We start from the raw sequence: 16692 nt of genomic DNA, 5'->3' as shown, positions 1-16692 counted from the left end.
AACCTAGTTAATAATTATGCATTTCATAGTTTATACTTTATAGTTGCATAGTAAGTACCTACTATGTTATTATTCTGTTTTTTTTTAAAACTTATTATTTTTTATAAATAACTTTGTAGTTTACGTTAAAAAGTCTTGAAGTACGGATTATTAAATTAATGTTATCTAATCATATAAAAATAATGTATCGCAGCGAGAACAACATTTAACAAAACTTAACGCAACCATCAAGTCACAATCTCTCTCTTGAAACAAATATGAGACTTACAATATTCTATGTGTTCTCTGTGCAGCTGTATGGAGTAGTGATTCTGAACGATGACATCACAAATAAATTGGAACCATTTGAAATGTGATTATAAAAAATAACACTGAAGATACTTTGGACTTGTCGGATTACAAACATCTAAGTTCTCAGAAGAATGAACCGAGTTCATTAACACCATTATTATATAATACTTGAGACACATAAGAAATGAAAGCAGATATTCTATACTTCAATCCATTTTGCAAGGGAAAATATTTGAAGAGAGGACCTGGCAGATCATGTGATGAGTTGTTCCACGTTGCGGGCAACATAGTGGGAATTGTTATGATAGTCACCAACATTCGGAATCGGATAGGCACCTGAAGAAGAAGAAATATATAAAAACTCGGTAAAATAAGACATATTTTATGTATTTTAATTGTAATCTATGACTTGGCTAAACTTTTTGAAATATTTTTTTCAGGTTCTAATACTAAACCGATTTATTTAGTTCAAAAAGCTGAACAAATCAAGGAAGTGACATATAAATATACAGTATGCAGATTATGACTTTCTACTGTAGATTTAAAATAATAACAATATGTATTGTAAACTATAGTAATAGGCGGAATAAAATAAACTGGAAGCATTTGAGATGTGATTACAAATTATAAACAATTTTGTTCTTATTTAAATGTTTTTAACAGGCAAATGCATAAAACATAATAAACAATTAGTATTTGTTTCACGTTCACTTGTGTCATTTTTGTATGCACGCACGTCAGTCAAGTAAAAAATTAACATTAAAAAAAACAAACTATAGAAACCTCAATAAAAAAAATAATTTTGTAAAATGTTGTTTAATAACGCTGACAAGTATAACAACCCTGTTACCTAATGCTGTCTAATTCATATCCATTTCTACGTATAGCTATGGAAAATATTTTTTATAGTTTATTACTCATATGGTAGTCGCATAACACACAAGTACCTACAATGCATAGTGCCATAGTTGTCTAATGACAAATATAAAATTCCTGGTAGATATGCATAAAATTCAACACCTTAAGTTTCGGTAAATATTTAGTTTTTTATAATGTATACATATGTAGTGAAAATAAAATAATAGTGTATGCTATATAATACAATAACAATATTTATACAAACGAAATAACTCATAAGGCATGATTCCATTAGACAAAATCTAGAGTATAACAATTTTAAGAAATAGTTATTTTTTTACCGAACTCTTGTTTGAGATTTCCTTGTCGAACACTAAGTACCTCTTTACTCAAATTACATTTTATTATTTTAAAACAATTTAAACACTGCCTTAAACTGTTTAAGAGACAATATCTAACTTATTCAAAACTGCATGACCAAATATGCCATTAATGATTCAATCATAATATCGGGTAAAATCAATTCATGTTGAACTAAATTAAATATTACCTCTTAAAACAATCAAGAAAATGTTAAAATTTGTCAAAATTAAAGCAAGTTATTAGACATTTTTTTTAACTTAACTAACAAATAATTACTTTCAACTAAACAAACTGTTCAACGTGGGTAAACTCAAACTGATACATTACACTAAGATAGTAAGTATTACACATACAGTAGGCATATTATTTTGATAAATAACATAAAAAATAAATAATTTAAAACAGATTATTGAAGAAAAAGAAAAATTATTGTGAATGGATAAGTATAATTAATAATGAGTGTTTAACTCAGTACTTAAAAACCCTATGTCACGCTAAAAAACATAGTGATTATCTAGGTAGGTACTGATAATTGTTATACTTTAATCAATTGATTTCAAAGTAGCTCGTTAAACTGCTCTTTGGTAATATTTTCAATCTTTAAGTCATATTAAGTTATAAACAAGGAACAGTAATCATCCAGCAAGAGTAAAATGATGACTATTGTGATTTGCTATTGTGTATACTGTATGGGTTCTTTTTAGATGTCTTTCAAGTAATAAAACTATACATTAATACAGAATTAGTACAATGCACAGCTCATTGTCATAAGTTGACTACAAATATTTTTTTGATATTCCATAATGCGCGGTTTGATTTGAACTATACTTGGCAAGCAATAATTAAGAAATAACACGTTTTGAGATGTAGTATCAAAAACAAAAATATAACAACCAAATTGATTTTAGTGCTCATTTTATAATTTAATAATACCTGAGTTGTTTAAATTTTACCTGAAATAAGTCAACGACTAATAGAGTAAATGAAGGAGTATCACCGTGTTGAACTTTTTTATACATTTTTCAAATATAAGTTATTATTAAATTGATTTTAGTAATGTTGAATAACATTTTAATAGCAATTGAATGTAAAATTGAATTAAATCGACTTGCAAATAAAAACATGTTTTAAGTAATTGTTAAAAGTTAAAACTATTAACTAAATAAGTATAGTATACATTATATACTAGTGCCGATATTACTGTTTAATCGACCGCCCGGATGTCCTTTACGCGGGTTGGGTCTGATTATTCCCGTGGTTCAACGAGTGATATATTAACAAATTATGAGGATAAAAATGGACTGTATAAGATGAGAAGGAGGGTACTTACAAATAAATCGAAATCGAGTGCGAAATTGAACTAACTAAAAATGTATTGAAACTTAAAACATAAAAACGAACAAAATGAGTAATCGATGGGTACAGGGGAGACACTTATAAACTAATGCCACACGGCGCAAATAACTTAACAAAATAATTATATTTATATTACCAATAAGGTACTCATCGACTGTTCAACCCACTGGTCACTGGATAGCCGATATGCAGTTGCGGAGAAAATGTAGGTGAATCGCACGGCGTGCTAACATTAGGCACAAGGGTGCAGGCAAACTGTGCACAGGGGTGCAAGCGAAATCGCAGGGCGATTTTAACTTTACCACAAAGACCATGTGCTACAAAATAACCACATGGGACCAGATTGCGCGGTATACATAGGCGAGCGAATACGTCCGGTGGGCACAACAACGGTCAACGAAAACACGGTTGCTGGCGAACACGAGCGCCGTTACATCAGCGCCCGCTCCAGCCGGTGGTAGTGGCACAAACAGTGTTACCGGTTCGCCACATAATAACAAACAGGGGGCGCATATGTGCATACCTGGATCGAACAATTACTGGGTACTTTATAGCTTCTAAGGTTAATAATATTAACGACAATGCTTGTATTATCATATTTTATTGATGTACTAGAGCTTCGCTCTAGCTGGGGGCTCCGCCCCCAGGCCCCCGAGTCGGGCGGGTAGGTCACAGATTCCCGGTACTGTACCCGGCTACGCCGGGCACGCTCACGTCCCCTCGCTGCAAAGTATTTTCGGGGAGGTCACAGATTCCGAGGGGGGTGCCCGGCTGCGCCGGCCACGGTATGTGGAAGTCAGTGCACAGCGGTTCCTAGGGGGGTGCCCGGCTGCGCCGGCCACGGTGTCGAGCCATCGCAATACGTCTTAAAGGAATGACGTTATAATTCACGGTACCTATAGGCTGTATCTAGTAATCAGAATTCATACCTAGTTATGGACAAATATTTTGCAAGCTAAGTACTTAGTGTAGAGTAAGTCTAGCTATGTATCTGTAATTTTTTTAAATTTTAAATTGAAAAGAATAGTCTAGAAGTTAGACGGTTAATAAATATCAAGTGTCCGGTGTTGCTTACTTGGGTTGTTACCACTTTTACCAATTTTTACTACCAATGTTCAGTTCCTTATCAGCGGGCGGAATTCGTGTTGAAAACTGATAAGGACGGCAGGTCTCCGAGTGTTTTAGCATTCGCTCGCTCGGCGCCGTCGCTTCGCTCCGCCAACTAAAAATATCCTAGGTTTGTAGGCTACAGTCTATGAGGAGGTAACAGGTTTAAAATTAAGTTTAAATTAAAATTTTAAAAAGTTAAAGAGACTTGATAAGAAGCTGGCCATTGGGAAAAAGTGTATAATGGAAATTGTCTTTGGTAAAAGTTGTTATATTATAGACCACGTCATCAATATAGGCTGGTGTAATCCCGCTTAACTTTATGAGTTGAAAACAGATAAAAATGTCTAGAGGACAGTCAGCTAAATGTCTGTTAAGGTTTGCCTTTGTGAAACAAAATTTGTTTAAACGTAGTATGTTATATGTCTGTACACAGCGGTTCCGAGGGGGGTGCCCGGCTACGCCGGCCACGGTGTCGAGTCAGCTCACTACGTTTTAAAGTATACCGTTATAATTCATCGTACCTTTATCCAGTAATCATAGTTTATACTTAGTTTCGGAAAAGTGTTTTGCAAGCTAAGTACCGGTTAACTGTAGTGCAAGTCTAGCTATCTGTCAGATCAGAAATGTCCTACTACTAAAGCGAGTGTGCTACTTGCTTAAAGTACAATTATTTTTTTTTTTTATTTGAATTGTTTGAGGTGTTGTTTACTTCACGGGCTTGGTAATAGCTATGGTTAAAAATAGATAGAAATGTTTAGAGGTCAGTCGGCTATATGTCTGATATGGTGTTCCCATGTGCAACAAAACTTTTTCAAACGTATACGTTATATGTCTAGATATTGGTTGAATTAAAATCCTTATTTGTTCAGAAATCACCGTCTATGCCACTATTCGGTAATGACGTACTGTACATTTAGAATGTAACCAACAGCATAATGCATTAAATATGTATATTAAAGGTCTGGTGGTTTAACAGAAGTTCATAAGTGTTTAAGAATTCAAGAGTAAATCACATGAATGAAATGTCTAGTTTATATTAAAACTTAAAAGGGAAAGAAGTGAAGAGTGATAAATACATTTTTATTGATCGACTATTTGGCAGAGCTTATAAAAATGTCCAAAGAGAGGTTAAATGAAATGTCTCGATGCAAATCTTTTAGTTTTTGGATCTGGACCTTTAATGCTAAAGGTACTTTGATACTTAAGGTCTGACGTTTGTTGGTTATTAGAAGTTTAAAAGTGTGGAAGAATGATATGTTTGTGTGACGGTTACTTGGGAACTCAAGAGTACAAAACATGAATGAAATGTCTGAAATAATTTGTAACAAATATTTTTGATTATTCGAGTGTCCGGCGGTGATTATAAAAACGGTCAGAGTACAAAATGATAATAATAATAATAATATTCAGTGCATAAAATACCTAAATTATTTGATACTTATCCAGACATATTTTATACATAATAGATAAATTGATATATACATTAATACTTTTTTAAGTAAACCATGAAAGGTATAAATCCATATGTTGATATATTTTTAGATGGCTAACCAACAATTCATCCTACTAAATGATAATAATAAAAAATTTTTAAATAATTTTATTTTTCATTATGTAGTATCAATTTAAAAAAATATAGCAAAATCTATAGATTTACTATACTTTTTTAGGGTGGAGCGAATACTTATATTATACTTCTATAAATAATAAAATAGTAAATTAAATGTCGATTTTCAATATAAATTTTAACCCTTTGAAGCACAGCATTTTTATCTCCGATTTTCTCTGAAAATGATTATGAAGGTGGTAATAAATATATACCACTGTGCGAGAGTAGGCTATTTTTTGAAAAAGTGGTATATTACTTATACCACCATGCTTCAAAATGTTAAAATGCAATAAAATGATTTGAAATTAATATTTTATTTTTATGTTTTAATAATGCCCTATGTCTGAAATCACACCACCAAAAAACCAAAATATCAATATTAATAAGTATCTAATTTAGTTCAAGCTATATCAACAGCAGCTCAAAAAAAAAAATATATATACATACATATAATATAAAAAATTAACATTAAATAGTTAGTAAAAACAAATGTTCAGACAATTTTTTTGATTTTTGATTGCTACTCATAAAAACGGTCTAAGAACACAAAATGTTGAACGCTAAAATAATCTAGAGACAACTGTTTTAAGAATTTAAAAAGATGATAAAGGGACTTCTGCTGATGCTTTTAAAAAACATACCTATAATTTTTTATTATAAGACTGTGTAAAAATGCATTTATTCGTTGGTTGAATAAGTATTATAAAGCCAGGGAGTAAAAACTGGAATGATTAGAGCATATGAATAGCATAAGATGTTGCTATGTATAATGTGATTAAAATAAATTAGATCATATAATATAGTTATTTCTTATTAGAGCGGAATGAACACATAGATATTTTATGTCAATAATGTATATAAATTTAAGCACACAAAAGTAGCCCCAGGTGTAAAAAACTAAAAATTGATTGTTTTTAGATCCGAACAATTTTTATTCAGTGCATCGAATATACTATTATTATTATTTAAAAAAATATTTTTCATTATATATATATATATATTATTATTTTTAACAACAGTAAACTTTTTTTTAATTAATCCATGTATTATGTTATTTTTAGATAGGTATATAAATGTTTTTCTACTAAATAATTTACAATAATACTTCCTAAAAAAAAAATTATCTGGAAAGTGAAATCAGATACATGATTTAAAAAAGTAAAGTTATATGTTTGTCAATTTCAAAGAATACAAACTATATTTTCAACTTTAATGACAATTATTAGATTTTTTAGCTTGAATTGTTGATTTCCACATAGCTTACCTACGATGTCTGAATTTTCCAAAGTTAAAATATTAAAACCACAAATTAAGTCAACAAACAATTTTAAAAACCCTAAACGGTTAGTGATAGTACTCGATAGTGATCATACATATTTATATAGGTAAATCATCCTACTAAATGAAATAATTAAAATGTATTCAAATAATGTTAATTTAACGTGAAATAAAATATCATTAAAAAAAAATATATAAAAAAACTAAAATAATTTGTATTCTATGTAGTGATCATAATTGTAGAGCTTTAACAAAAAAATGTGAAATAATTAATGTTTTAATTATTTGTACATCAGTATCGTATGTGTGTGCACGTTTAGAAACTAAAGCGTTAAGAGAAGTCGGTTAAGACACTGTATAATGAAAAAAAAACTGTCAATTTAAATTAGGGTTGAGTATAGAGATTAGATAGGCACTAATTATTAAAAAATACTTCATAAATAACAAAAAATCAACTTCTGCGGTGTAAGTTCTCTGTTGGCCGCAGGCAAATTAATCGGTGACGGCATAGGATAACAGTTGTAACCGATGGTAACAATAATAACTACTTATTGTATTAGTTAAAGACAGAGTAGATAGAAGTAGCAATCAATCTTCTAAACGGACACGCGTCGGTTATGATTTCACTATAGTATTGGCCTAAAACAAATAATTTACATATTTATAAAATAAGTCAGTAAGTTATTTAATTGAAAATAAATAGTAGATATATATGTCAACAAATTTTTCCACAAAAAATATGAAATGTATCGTTATCACCACGCACAGCGGTTTGAAAAAGATAAGAATTTTGTACATCTAATTAATTTGATAATTTGGTTTAAGCAAAATGTAATATACTACTATACTATATATTATTATATATATTCTAAATCTAAAAAACGTACCGACATCCAACGACGCATATTAATAGGTAATGTTTGCACACCGGGAAACACATCGATTTCTCTTGAACGAAAACCGTGAGCGAATTACGGACAAATATGTAATTAATAATAACTATTATACGTTTAATATATAATTGTATATATATAATATAACAAACTACAAAGACAAAAATTCACCAAAAAAAACAAAACACGCCGTTCGCCGTTTTTAATTTTTATTACTATATATATGATAACGTTTGACACACCGGGAAACACTATTGAATAAAAAACCACGTATGACAATGAACAACAGTGTAATTAATAATAATAATAATAATTTTACGTTTAATTTAAGGAAAGTACAAACTCGGCAATAAAAACAACACACGCCGTCACCGTTATTATTTGATACGATAACGTCGTGACATGATAAAAACGCGCGCCAACGCCACTCGCTGCCCAAGCCGCCTTTATGCTTGTCTATGAGCCAGATGTATTATACGAATCCCATGGAAGAGACGATTAGGCGACTGGCGGGACGTCGGCTATTTGAATTGATATTTTATTATTTATGATCATAATGTTGTGTACAGTCAGTGAAATAGTAGAATATTGACTAACCATTCTATGTAAACGGAAAAAGGTACTACAAAACGTACCATACACCTTATCTCCTACTTTCGGACGTTCAGCTGTAGGCCGAGTGCCGACTACCTGTACGAAATATACGATAGCTGAAAAGTGCAAACGGTCGTCGTTCGTATCGAGAATTATTGTATTAAAGCACTCCAGTTCTAAATCTTTAAACATTAATAACTCACCAATGCATTATGCTAATTAAACATTTTTCTGTCCAAATTTTTAATTTTTAAGTTCTGAACCATAATTAAAAAAAAAACCATATCATCCTATTGGAAAATCAAAAGTTGCTATCAAAAAAACAAATTTGAGAGGGGGTAGAAACATACAAATTTGTGGAAAATTGAGATCACGTTATATAAAAACACTATGAAAAAAAATTCAATTATTAATTAAATCCAGCGAAATATTGACTGGCCCATGATAAAAAAATCACCCTGTATATAATAATATTCAAAATCGTTTTAACACCGGATACTTTAAATAATAATACAACTAGGTCGAATTTATAGACGTTGTTTTTGTTTTTGGATACATTTCTCATTTAGGGCATTGGTGTACGACTAACAAGTGACTGTTTGAACAAGCATGGAAAACATCACAACAAAATAATATGTTTTCTTCTTATTTCAATAAAAAACAAAACTTACAAAACGCGTTTTCGATACGTTTTCGGGTAAAAAAGTAAATAAACAAGTATTTAGAAAAGCAATAATAAAGATAAGACCTTATACTATTTCAAAAGGTTTTAAACGAATATAAAACTAAAATAGTAAAATTATTCATGATCAGATGTAGAAATTTTCAGGAGCCCTAAGACCAACTATAGCAATATGGATAAACACAGTTAGGTAGAGCCGTGATATAGTGGGAACGGAAGGGGGGCAGAGATTTCCAGGATTATTATTAGAACTAAAATTGATATTATTACATTCAAATAAGCCGGGCTTCGATGCGGATCTTTAGATGGTATGGAAGTATTAAATGTCGATAGAAATCATTGTAAAGGCAAAAAATTCGATAAACTGAATTTTTAGTTTATGGGTACATATCGCCCCAGGGTAGTTCATCTGTCTTTCCTGATAATTCATTAAATTGACAAATTAATGAAACTGTATTTTGGTTTTCATCTGACTGTTGATTCACACACACACACACACATAGTAACATAGAAATTTACTAAATACGGTCAAATTATTGTTTTTTTTTCGATTTTTCCTTAATTAAAAAGAAAGGTTTGTGTACAATTTTATGATAAATCCGAATATTATGTTATAACCGGACTATGACTATCTCTATCTTTAATAATATACCATTATGGAGCATTTTTTATTTGTAAAAAGCGTATTACTCATACATATGTTTTTTCATACCGATACGAATTTAAGGTAAATAAGACCAAAAAAAAAATATTACTAACCGTGTGTTTTTTACGCACTTCGTCATTTTTTATAATACACTAGCGCATTTTTTACAACGAAAATTCAGAGCATAAAATAAAACTTTACACATTATAGTTTGGAAACCCAAATTTGGGCCTCTGGTTAAAGAAACTGGTACACGTTAGAAAATGATCGTTCTGCTCGTTAACATGTGTCCAAAAAACAAAGCCAGTACAGTCAGGTCGTGGCATAGTGGGGAGGGGGAGGTCACAGGTCTACAAAAATAATTATTATAGCTGAAAGTGATAATATGTCATTCTTAAAATTATTAAATTGCATAAAAAAAAAAATAATAAATTATTTAGTCGCTTATAATTATTATGGTACGTCGTAATTGGAAAACCTTTCAAACGTGGATATTTTTATACAAAAAATTATAATCCAATATATCTAATTAAACAATTGAAGGACACAGGGGAAGTACGGTAGTAGTCCATTCATGAACATTTTAGAGTATAGCAAAAACAAAGTTCGTGAATTCCTCCTTCTGACATAAAAACAAAAAAAGTCACATTAAATGTTTTCTAATAAAAAATGTATTTATTTAAACAATCTACTGACATACATTTTGAGTTTGAATCATCTGATGCAGCCTTTTCAATGCTCAAAACCAAAAAAGTATTTTACGAGTCACCGGAATGGATAACCACAGACCTTACGGCTTATCAGAGAGGAATCTTATCAGCCATGAAAAAAGAACGAGACCAATGAAACCCAATTTTGGGAAATAAAACTTGGTTCGTTAAATTTGGTCAATGTTCTCCAACTCTGGCAAAAAAAAAACTAATTAACCGCTCAAGTTCACATAAGTTTCAAATTAATAATGTTTATTATAATATTTACAATAGTAATAGTAATACTTGTAATAGTTATAGTGATATTAATAAATGTAAGAATATTGTTTTCTCCGGATTCTACCAAAATGTTCGCGGGTTAAAAACAAAGTTGTCAAATATTCATTTAAATATGCCTAGTTTAAACCATTTTGATTAATTCATTCTAACAGAAACGTGGTTAACCACTGATGTATATAATGCTGAGTTAGGTATGATATACTATAATATATACAGAACAGACCACAATCCTAATAATAGTATTTTTAAAAAGGACGGTGGGGTTTGAATTGCAATCCATAAAACATATTTCTCTTATCCCGTTCCCTCTACTAACCTAAACTGTGAGCAATAACAATAATGGTCAATGTAAATAATACTCAATTGATCGTCCATTCATGTTACATCCCTCTAAATAGCACCCTGATCAGTTTCAAAACTATTGTACTGAAATCGAAAATTGAAATATACATTATCCCGATTCTATTTTAATTATAGCTGGTGACTTTGACCTGCCCAATATTTCCTGGGTAAACTCCAGTTCCCACTCCATAACGAATGGGTCAAATAGTAGTAAAGCTGATATATTACAATAATCAGTTATATTACTGGAACTAATTCAATTAAATTTTATAAAGAAGCTACACTTTAATATCCTCGATTTGATGGTTTCCAACAGATCCGATCTCACAGTTTCAAAAAATTACTTTCCAATGGCCAAAGAAGATTTAAGTCACCCATCTCTCCAAATAATCGGTCCAAATTTTAACGGAATTAGAACACTAAAGAAAAGAAATGTTGAGTTCAACTTTTCCCGTCAAAATTATCATGCCGAGAACCAATCAAGCAATGTTCATTAAATTGGTACACTATTCTCTTTAATCAACCTACTCTTACCACTGCAGTTGAAACTTTTTATAAATTATTCAATGTTGCTATTAACGAATTTATCCTCAAATTTAATAATATCAAATCCACTTTCCCTACATGGTACAATAATAAATTAAAAAATATTAGTCTTAAGTGAAAAAAAGTCAATGTTCAAAAAAAAAACTCTAACATTCCCTTTAAAAATTAAGTTAAAATGATGAGAACATATTTTTTGTATCTTTTCAAGTTTTAAATTTTGACGGTTTAAATCAAAACTCTAAAAACAATTATGTACACATAAAATCTAAATCATTTTCCTGATTATTCCTTTTTTGACTTGGACGAAATCTCTCTATATATAAAATTCTCGTGTCACAGTGTTTGTATAAAAAAACGATTTATAAAATTTCATCATTTCAATACGCCATAGTCTATTATTTGAAAATATATGTTAATATTTTTTATAACGGTAATAACTATATTTATAAGGATATTTTTTAAAACTGGTTTGACATTAACCCGGCGCCCGCCGGGTACTTCGTCCTCGATTATGATTGGATTTTTTGTCAACCTGTCTCCAACTTTAAAAGTCTTTAACTTCCGAACTAAGTGTGAGAGGGGCAAAATGTTTACATATTCGTAATCAGCATGCAAAATACTATCGATTAAAAAAAATAGGGTGTCCGGTAAAGCAGATTTGTTCCCCTAATTTCTATTTTGAATGGTGTAACCTAAGTTTTTTACTATGCAATATAAATAGTCAACAGACTTATTTTTATTTTTGTCAATCCTCAGTATAGTGAGATTACTGTAATTTTGGCCAAATAATCAACCTTTCTACTTTAATTTCTATCTCTATACAAAAAAATCAGTTAGTGGTCTAGGAAATATCGTGCATCAAGTAGAAAAATGTTTATACATATATATGTATTTAGAATATTAAAACGGCCTCGCAGAACTATAACATTCTCATCTCTAAACCGGAGGTAACTGTGACTAATATAAAATGTTTTTTATTTATTATTATTTGCAGATAAAAATGAAAATCTTCTGTTTATTAATATCTTTTTTCTTTGTGGAAGTTTTGGCACCTTATGGTAGTTATTTTATTATCACAGTTATAAGCTTACGGTAGTTAAAATTTAAAAAAAATCAAAATTACACTATTTTACAGATAGTTATATGGGTTTTCTTCACCTTACAATTCAGTAACATTTTTAATTTAAAAAAAAATGTTTTGTACGTTTTTAAAATTCACTGTTTTATACACATTTTTAAAATTATGTATCACAGCTGTTGGCATCGTACGTGCTTATAAAAAGAATGATTTAACTATAGGAGGTAGATCTGGATTAAGTAAGATATTATATTTCAAATAATATGCTAATATATATAGAAGCTTTGTCTTACCTAATTTGATTTATTTTAATATTTTAGTATAGCAAAAATCTTAATTTGTTTATTATGATTATGGCTTGGAGCATCTAATTGAGTTAATAGTTTATGATGTCAATAATAGCCTTTACCAAGACTTCCGTAATCATAGTTATAATAATGATAAAAACATCAAGATAAGAGTAAAAATTTATTTGAAAATTATATAAAAACTTCATCTCATACTCACTTAATGCAACTGATGAGTTTTATAATTATTTTATTTTTTTACCGAAATTTGTATAGAAGCTTTATAAAAAAAAACTGATGTTAGCTCTACCAACCTCGTCTGATTAGTATATTTTATTCTCATCGCCTAAACTACATCAACTAGTCTATATAGTATAGTTTTTTTCTACTTTGATTTTCGTCTTATGATTTGTAAATATATAATGTAATAACTAATAATTTATCATAGCAAATTCAATTCAATACCATTTATTTTTTTAATGTTAATTTCAGGCCATATTAATTTTTTGATGGCTGTACCGGGTAATAGATTTTGTTAAATTTTATAAAATTATCTCCAATATTTCATACCTATTGAATTCTCCTATGAGACTTTCATCGTATTGAATATACAGTGAAGCATACTCTTTTTTTTTACGTAAATTTGAGTTAGATTTGATTTTGTGAACGTTGTTGATTTGTAGCTCTTTGTATAAACTAAAAGATTTTTACATTTTATGTTTGATTGTAATTTGTTATTATAGTAGTTCAAATGTCAAGCTTTTAGTTAGTTAATGTGTTTTTTAACCTTACTCAAGTTCTGAATTTTATATGCATTACGGTAATATGATGATGAAATATAAAATTTAACTAAAACTTGGCGCTTCACTATTATTTGTAAATTTTATATCCAATATTTATTTTTAAATATTAATGGTTGATTAAAAAAGCCATATTAGTTACGTTTTGTATGATTTAATAATATATTCAATTATTATTAATCAACATCAAATCCAATTTTTTATTTCATTTTTTTAATCTCTAAGCGCTCACATACTCAGTTTTAACACCATGACTTATGGTATTTTTTAAGTACAGAAATGAAATAATGTTGTAAACACCGCAGTACAACTAAAAAGGAAATTTCTTAAGACGAGACTGCTTGGACATTAAATAACTATCAAATCTTAGTAAAACTATTTTTGTTGTAATAATTACATGTATAAACTAAAGCAGTTTACTCATACTGATTTTAAAGTACAATTTAATCTTAAGAATAATTAATTTTTTGTCGTGTTCTTAAACTAATGTACACAACTTTTTATTTTTCTTATTAACTAATATTCCTGTAGAATGTACTTATAGTAGTAATTTAAATTCAATGTTTTAATATTTATTTATATGTATACATTTGTTTAAAACAAAATAATAAAACTAGTATGTGATTTGACTTATAATCACAACATGGTTAGAACATGGTATTTTTGTTCCATTCATTTTAAAATCTAGATATGTTTTCATTTTATTTTTAGTTATGTACCTGCACATTTTTAAGAAATTAAAATTAGTAGTTTGTCGTAATTTGCTTTTTAGCACAAGGTTTATAACGTTAATAACTTTTCCTTATTAAAAATTTAACTGACAATTTAAAAGAATGGCGATGGGGATAAAGACACCGCCGGCTACATTTCAAAGGTTAATGAATACTATTTTAAGTCGTCAAATAGGAATTAAATGTTTAGTGTATCTTGACGATATTATACAATTCGGCAGAAATTTAATTAATCACAACAATAAGTTAATAATTGTTTTTCAACGTTTACAAGAACATAATCTTAAAATACAACCAGACAAATGTGGTTTTTTAATGAGGGAACGTAATTATCTAGGCCATGTCACAACAGAGCATGTATTAAAGTCGTGTTTAAAGAAAATAGAAGCAGTTTTATATTTTCCAACCCCAAAGACTGTAAAGCACATAAGGTCGTTTATGGGATTGTATGGGTACTACAGAAAGTTTATAGAGGGGTACAGCAAGATTACAAAGCCAATGACGCATTTGTTAAAGAAAGATGTTAAGTTTTATTGGAGTGATGATTTTGATAAATTAAAATATATTCTTTGTAAAGAACCGATTCTAAAATATCCAGATTTCACTAAAACTTTCATCTTAACAACCGATGCTTCGCAAAATGTTTTGGGCGCAATTCTTTTCCAAGGAGAGGTAGGACAAGACTTACCAATAGCTTATGCAAGTCGAACTTTAAACAAAACAGAAATGAATTATAGTACGACAGAGCTCGAATGAATCTCGTCATTGTTTACAGTGTGGCACAGTTTAGACCTTATTTGCGGTACCCGCAAGATTTCATTTAGACCACCGAGATCCAATTTATAATGATAAACATAGGATGGAAGTGCTAGAGCTTAACCCGATTCCCGGGCCACCTCCACCTTCACCACGTTAATGAAATTATATCAACAGTTCTAACTTTTTCATATTAAATACTATACATAATAATAATTTTATAACCACTATTCATTAATTTTTATTTTATAATAAATAATATTTATTTCAGATAAGCATATCTGTAAAGAGAGCACAATATACGCACTATTCACTGTCATAGTACATTCCCGTTAAAGCGTAAGTTAACTTCGATTAACTAATGACGTCATATAGTTTAAGGGAAATTATGTTTTTCAAAAACATAGTTTCCATTGCACATGATGATTATTTTATACTCGAATCTAATAAATCATTTGAACAAATAGCTCGTGAAGCTAATAACTTACTGACACATAAATACCCAATGAATAAAATCAATAAATTTGAAACAACTCTAAAACAAATGATTGAGAATATATTTGGAGAGATCGAAAGGTCTATTATGAGCATGAGTATCATCATTTTAGCTTCAAAACCAGAACAAGTCGAAAATTTATATTCATTACTAAACACTTTAATTTAACTAATAATACTCAATTTAAATAATTTCCATTAACACTAATTATTAGTAAACGAATAAGGGATTTCGGGAACTATTTAACATTTTTATATATCATTTAACCATACGTTTATAAGTATTAAATTAAATCGTTTAATCTTTATACAACTAACGTTTTAGTTAAGGAAATTCATTCAGTTTTATAGCTTGAAACATTGTTAATAGAATGCATATACCATATTATACTTTTATTGTATTTTATTTTATTATGTTTTACATTATTACAAATTTCAAAAAATCTGTAGTCAAAATTATTTTTTTATTAAGGAAAAACCCCAAAAATAGGATAAATTTACACTTTGGCCGTTGTCAGTTTCTAGGTTGCTATGTGTGAGGGAATCAACAGTCAACAGGTAATGAAAATATTTTCATTATATTGTTATTTTATCATGTCCCTTGCGTATGTAACACATGTGTATGAATATAACGTATGTTTTACCTATACAATGACTTGTTATTCTGGCTTTTTTCATCGGTGCCAAGGAAATAGCAATATTTTCTGTATTTTTAACCAAACTAACGTAGGTAAGGCATTTTTTTTTTGCAGTGAGCTGTTTTTCTTTTGTATGTGTACCGAGCCAAAATTGTCTGTATCATAATATTTTTTTCTAACCTGTATATAGCGTTCACCTAATACTTTATATTCAGCGCCCCGTGTCGTTTTTATAGACACGAGCACAACTAAGGCATAATGTGCACATAACTTTTACATGTTTTTTTGGGTCACAAAAAAACCGCTTTAGGTTTACAGGCGGAATCAATCATTTTTCGTAGCAACTATAC

This window comes from Adelges cooleyi, unplaced genomic scaffold (genome assembly GCF_023614345.1).
Source record: "Adelges cooleyi isolate 19-005CV unplaced genomic scaffold, UGA_ACOO_1.1 ACOO_flye_CR_arks_rails_tigmint_CR_PRNA_33, whole genome shotgun sequence".
NCBI lineage: Eukaryota > Metazoa > Arthropoda > Insecta > Hemiptera > Adelgidae > Adelges > Adelges cooleyi.
This window is presented reverse-complemented; position numbering follows the sequence as displayed.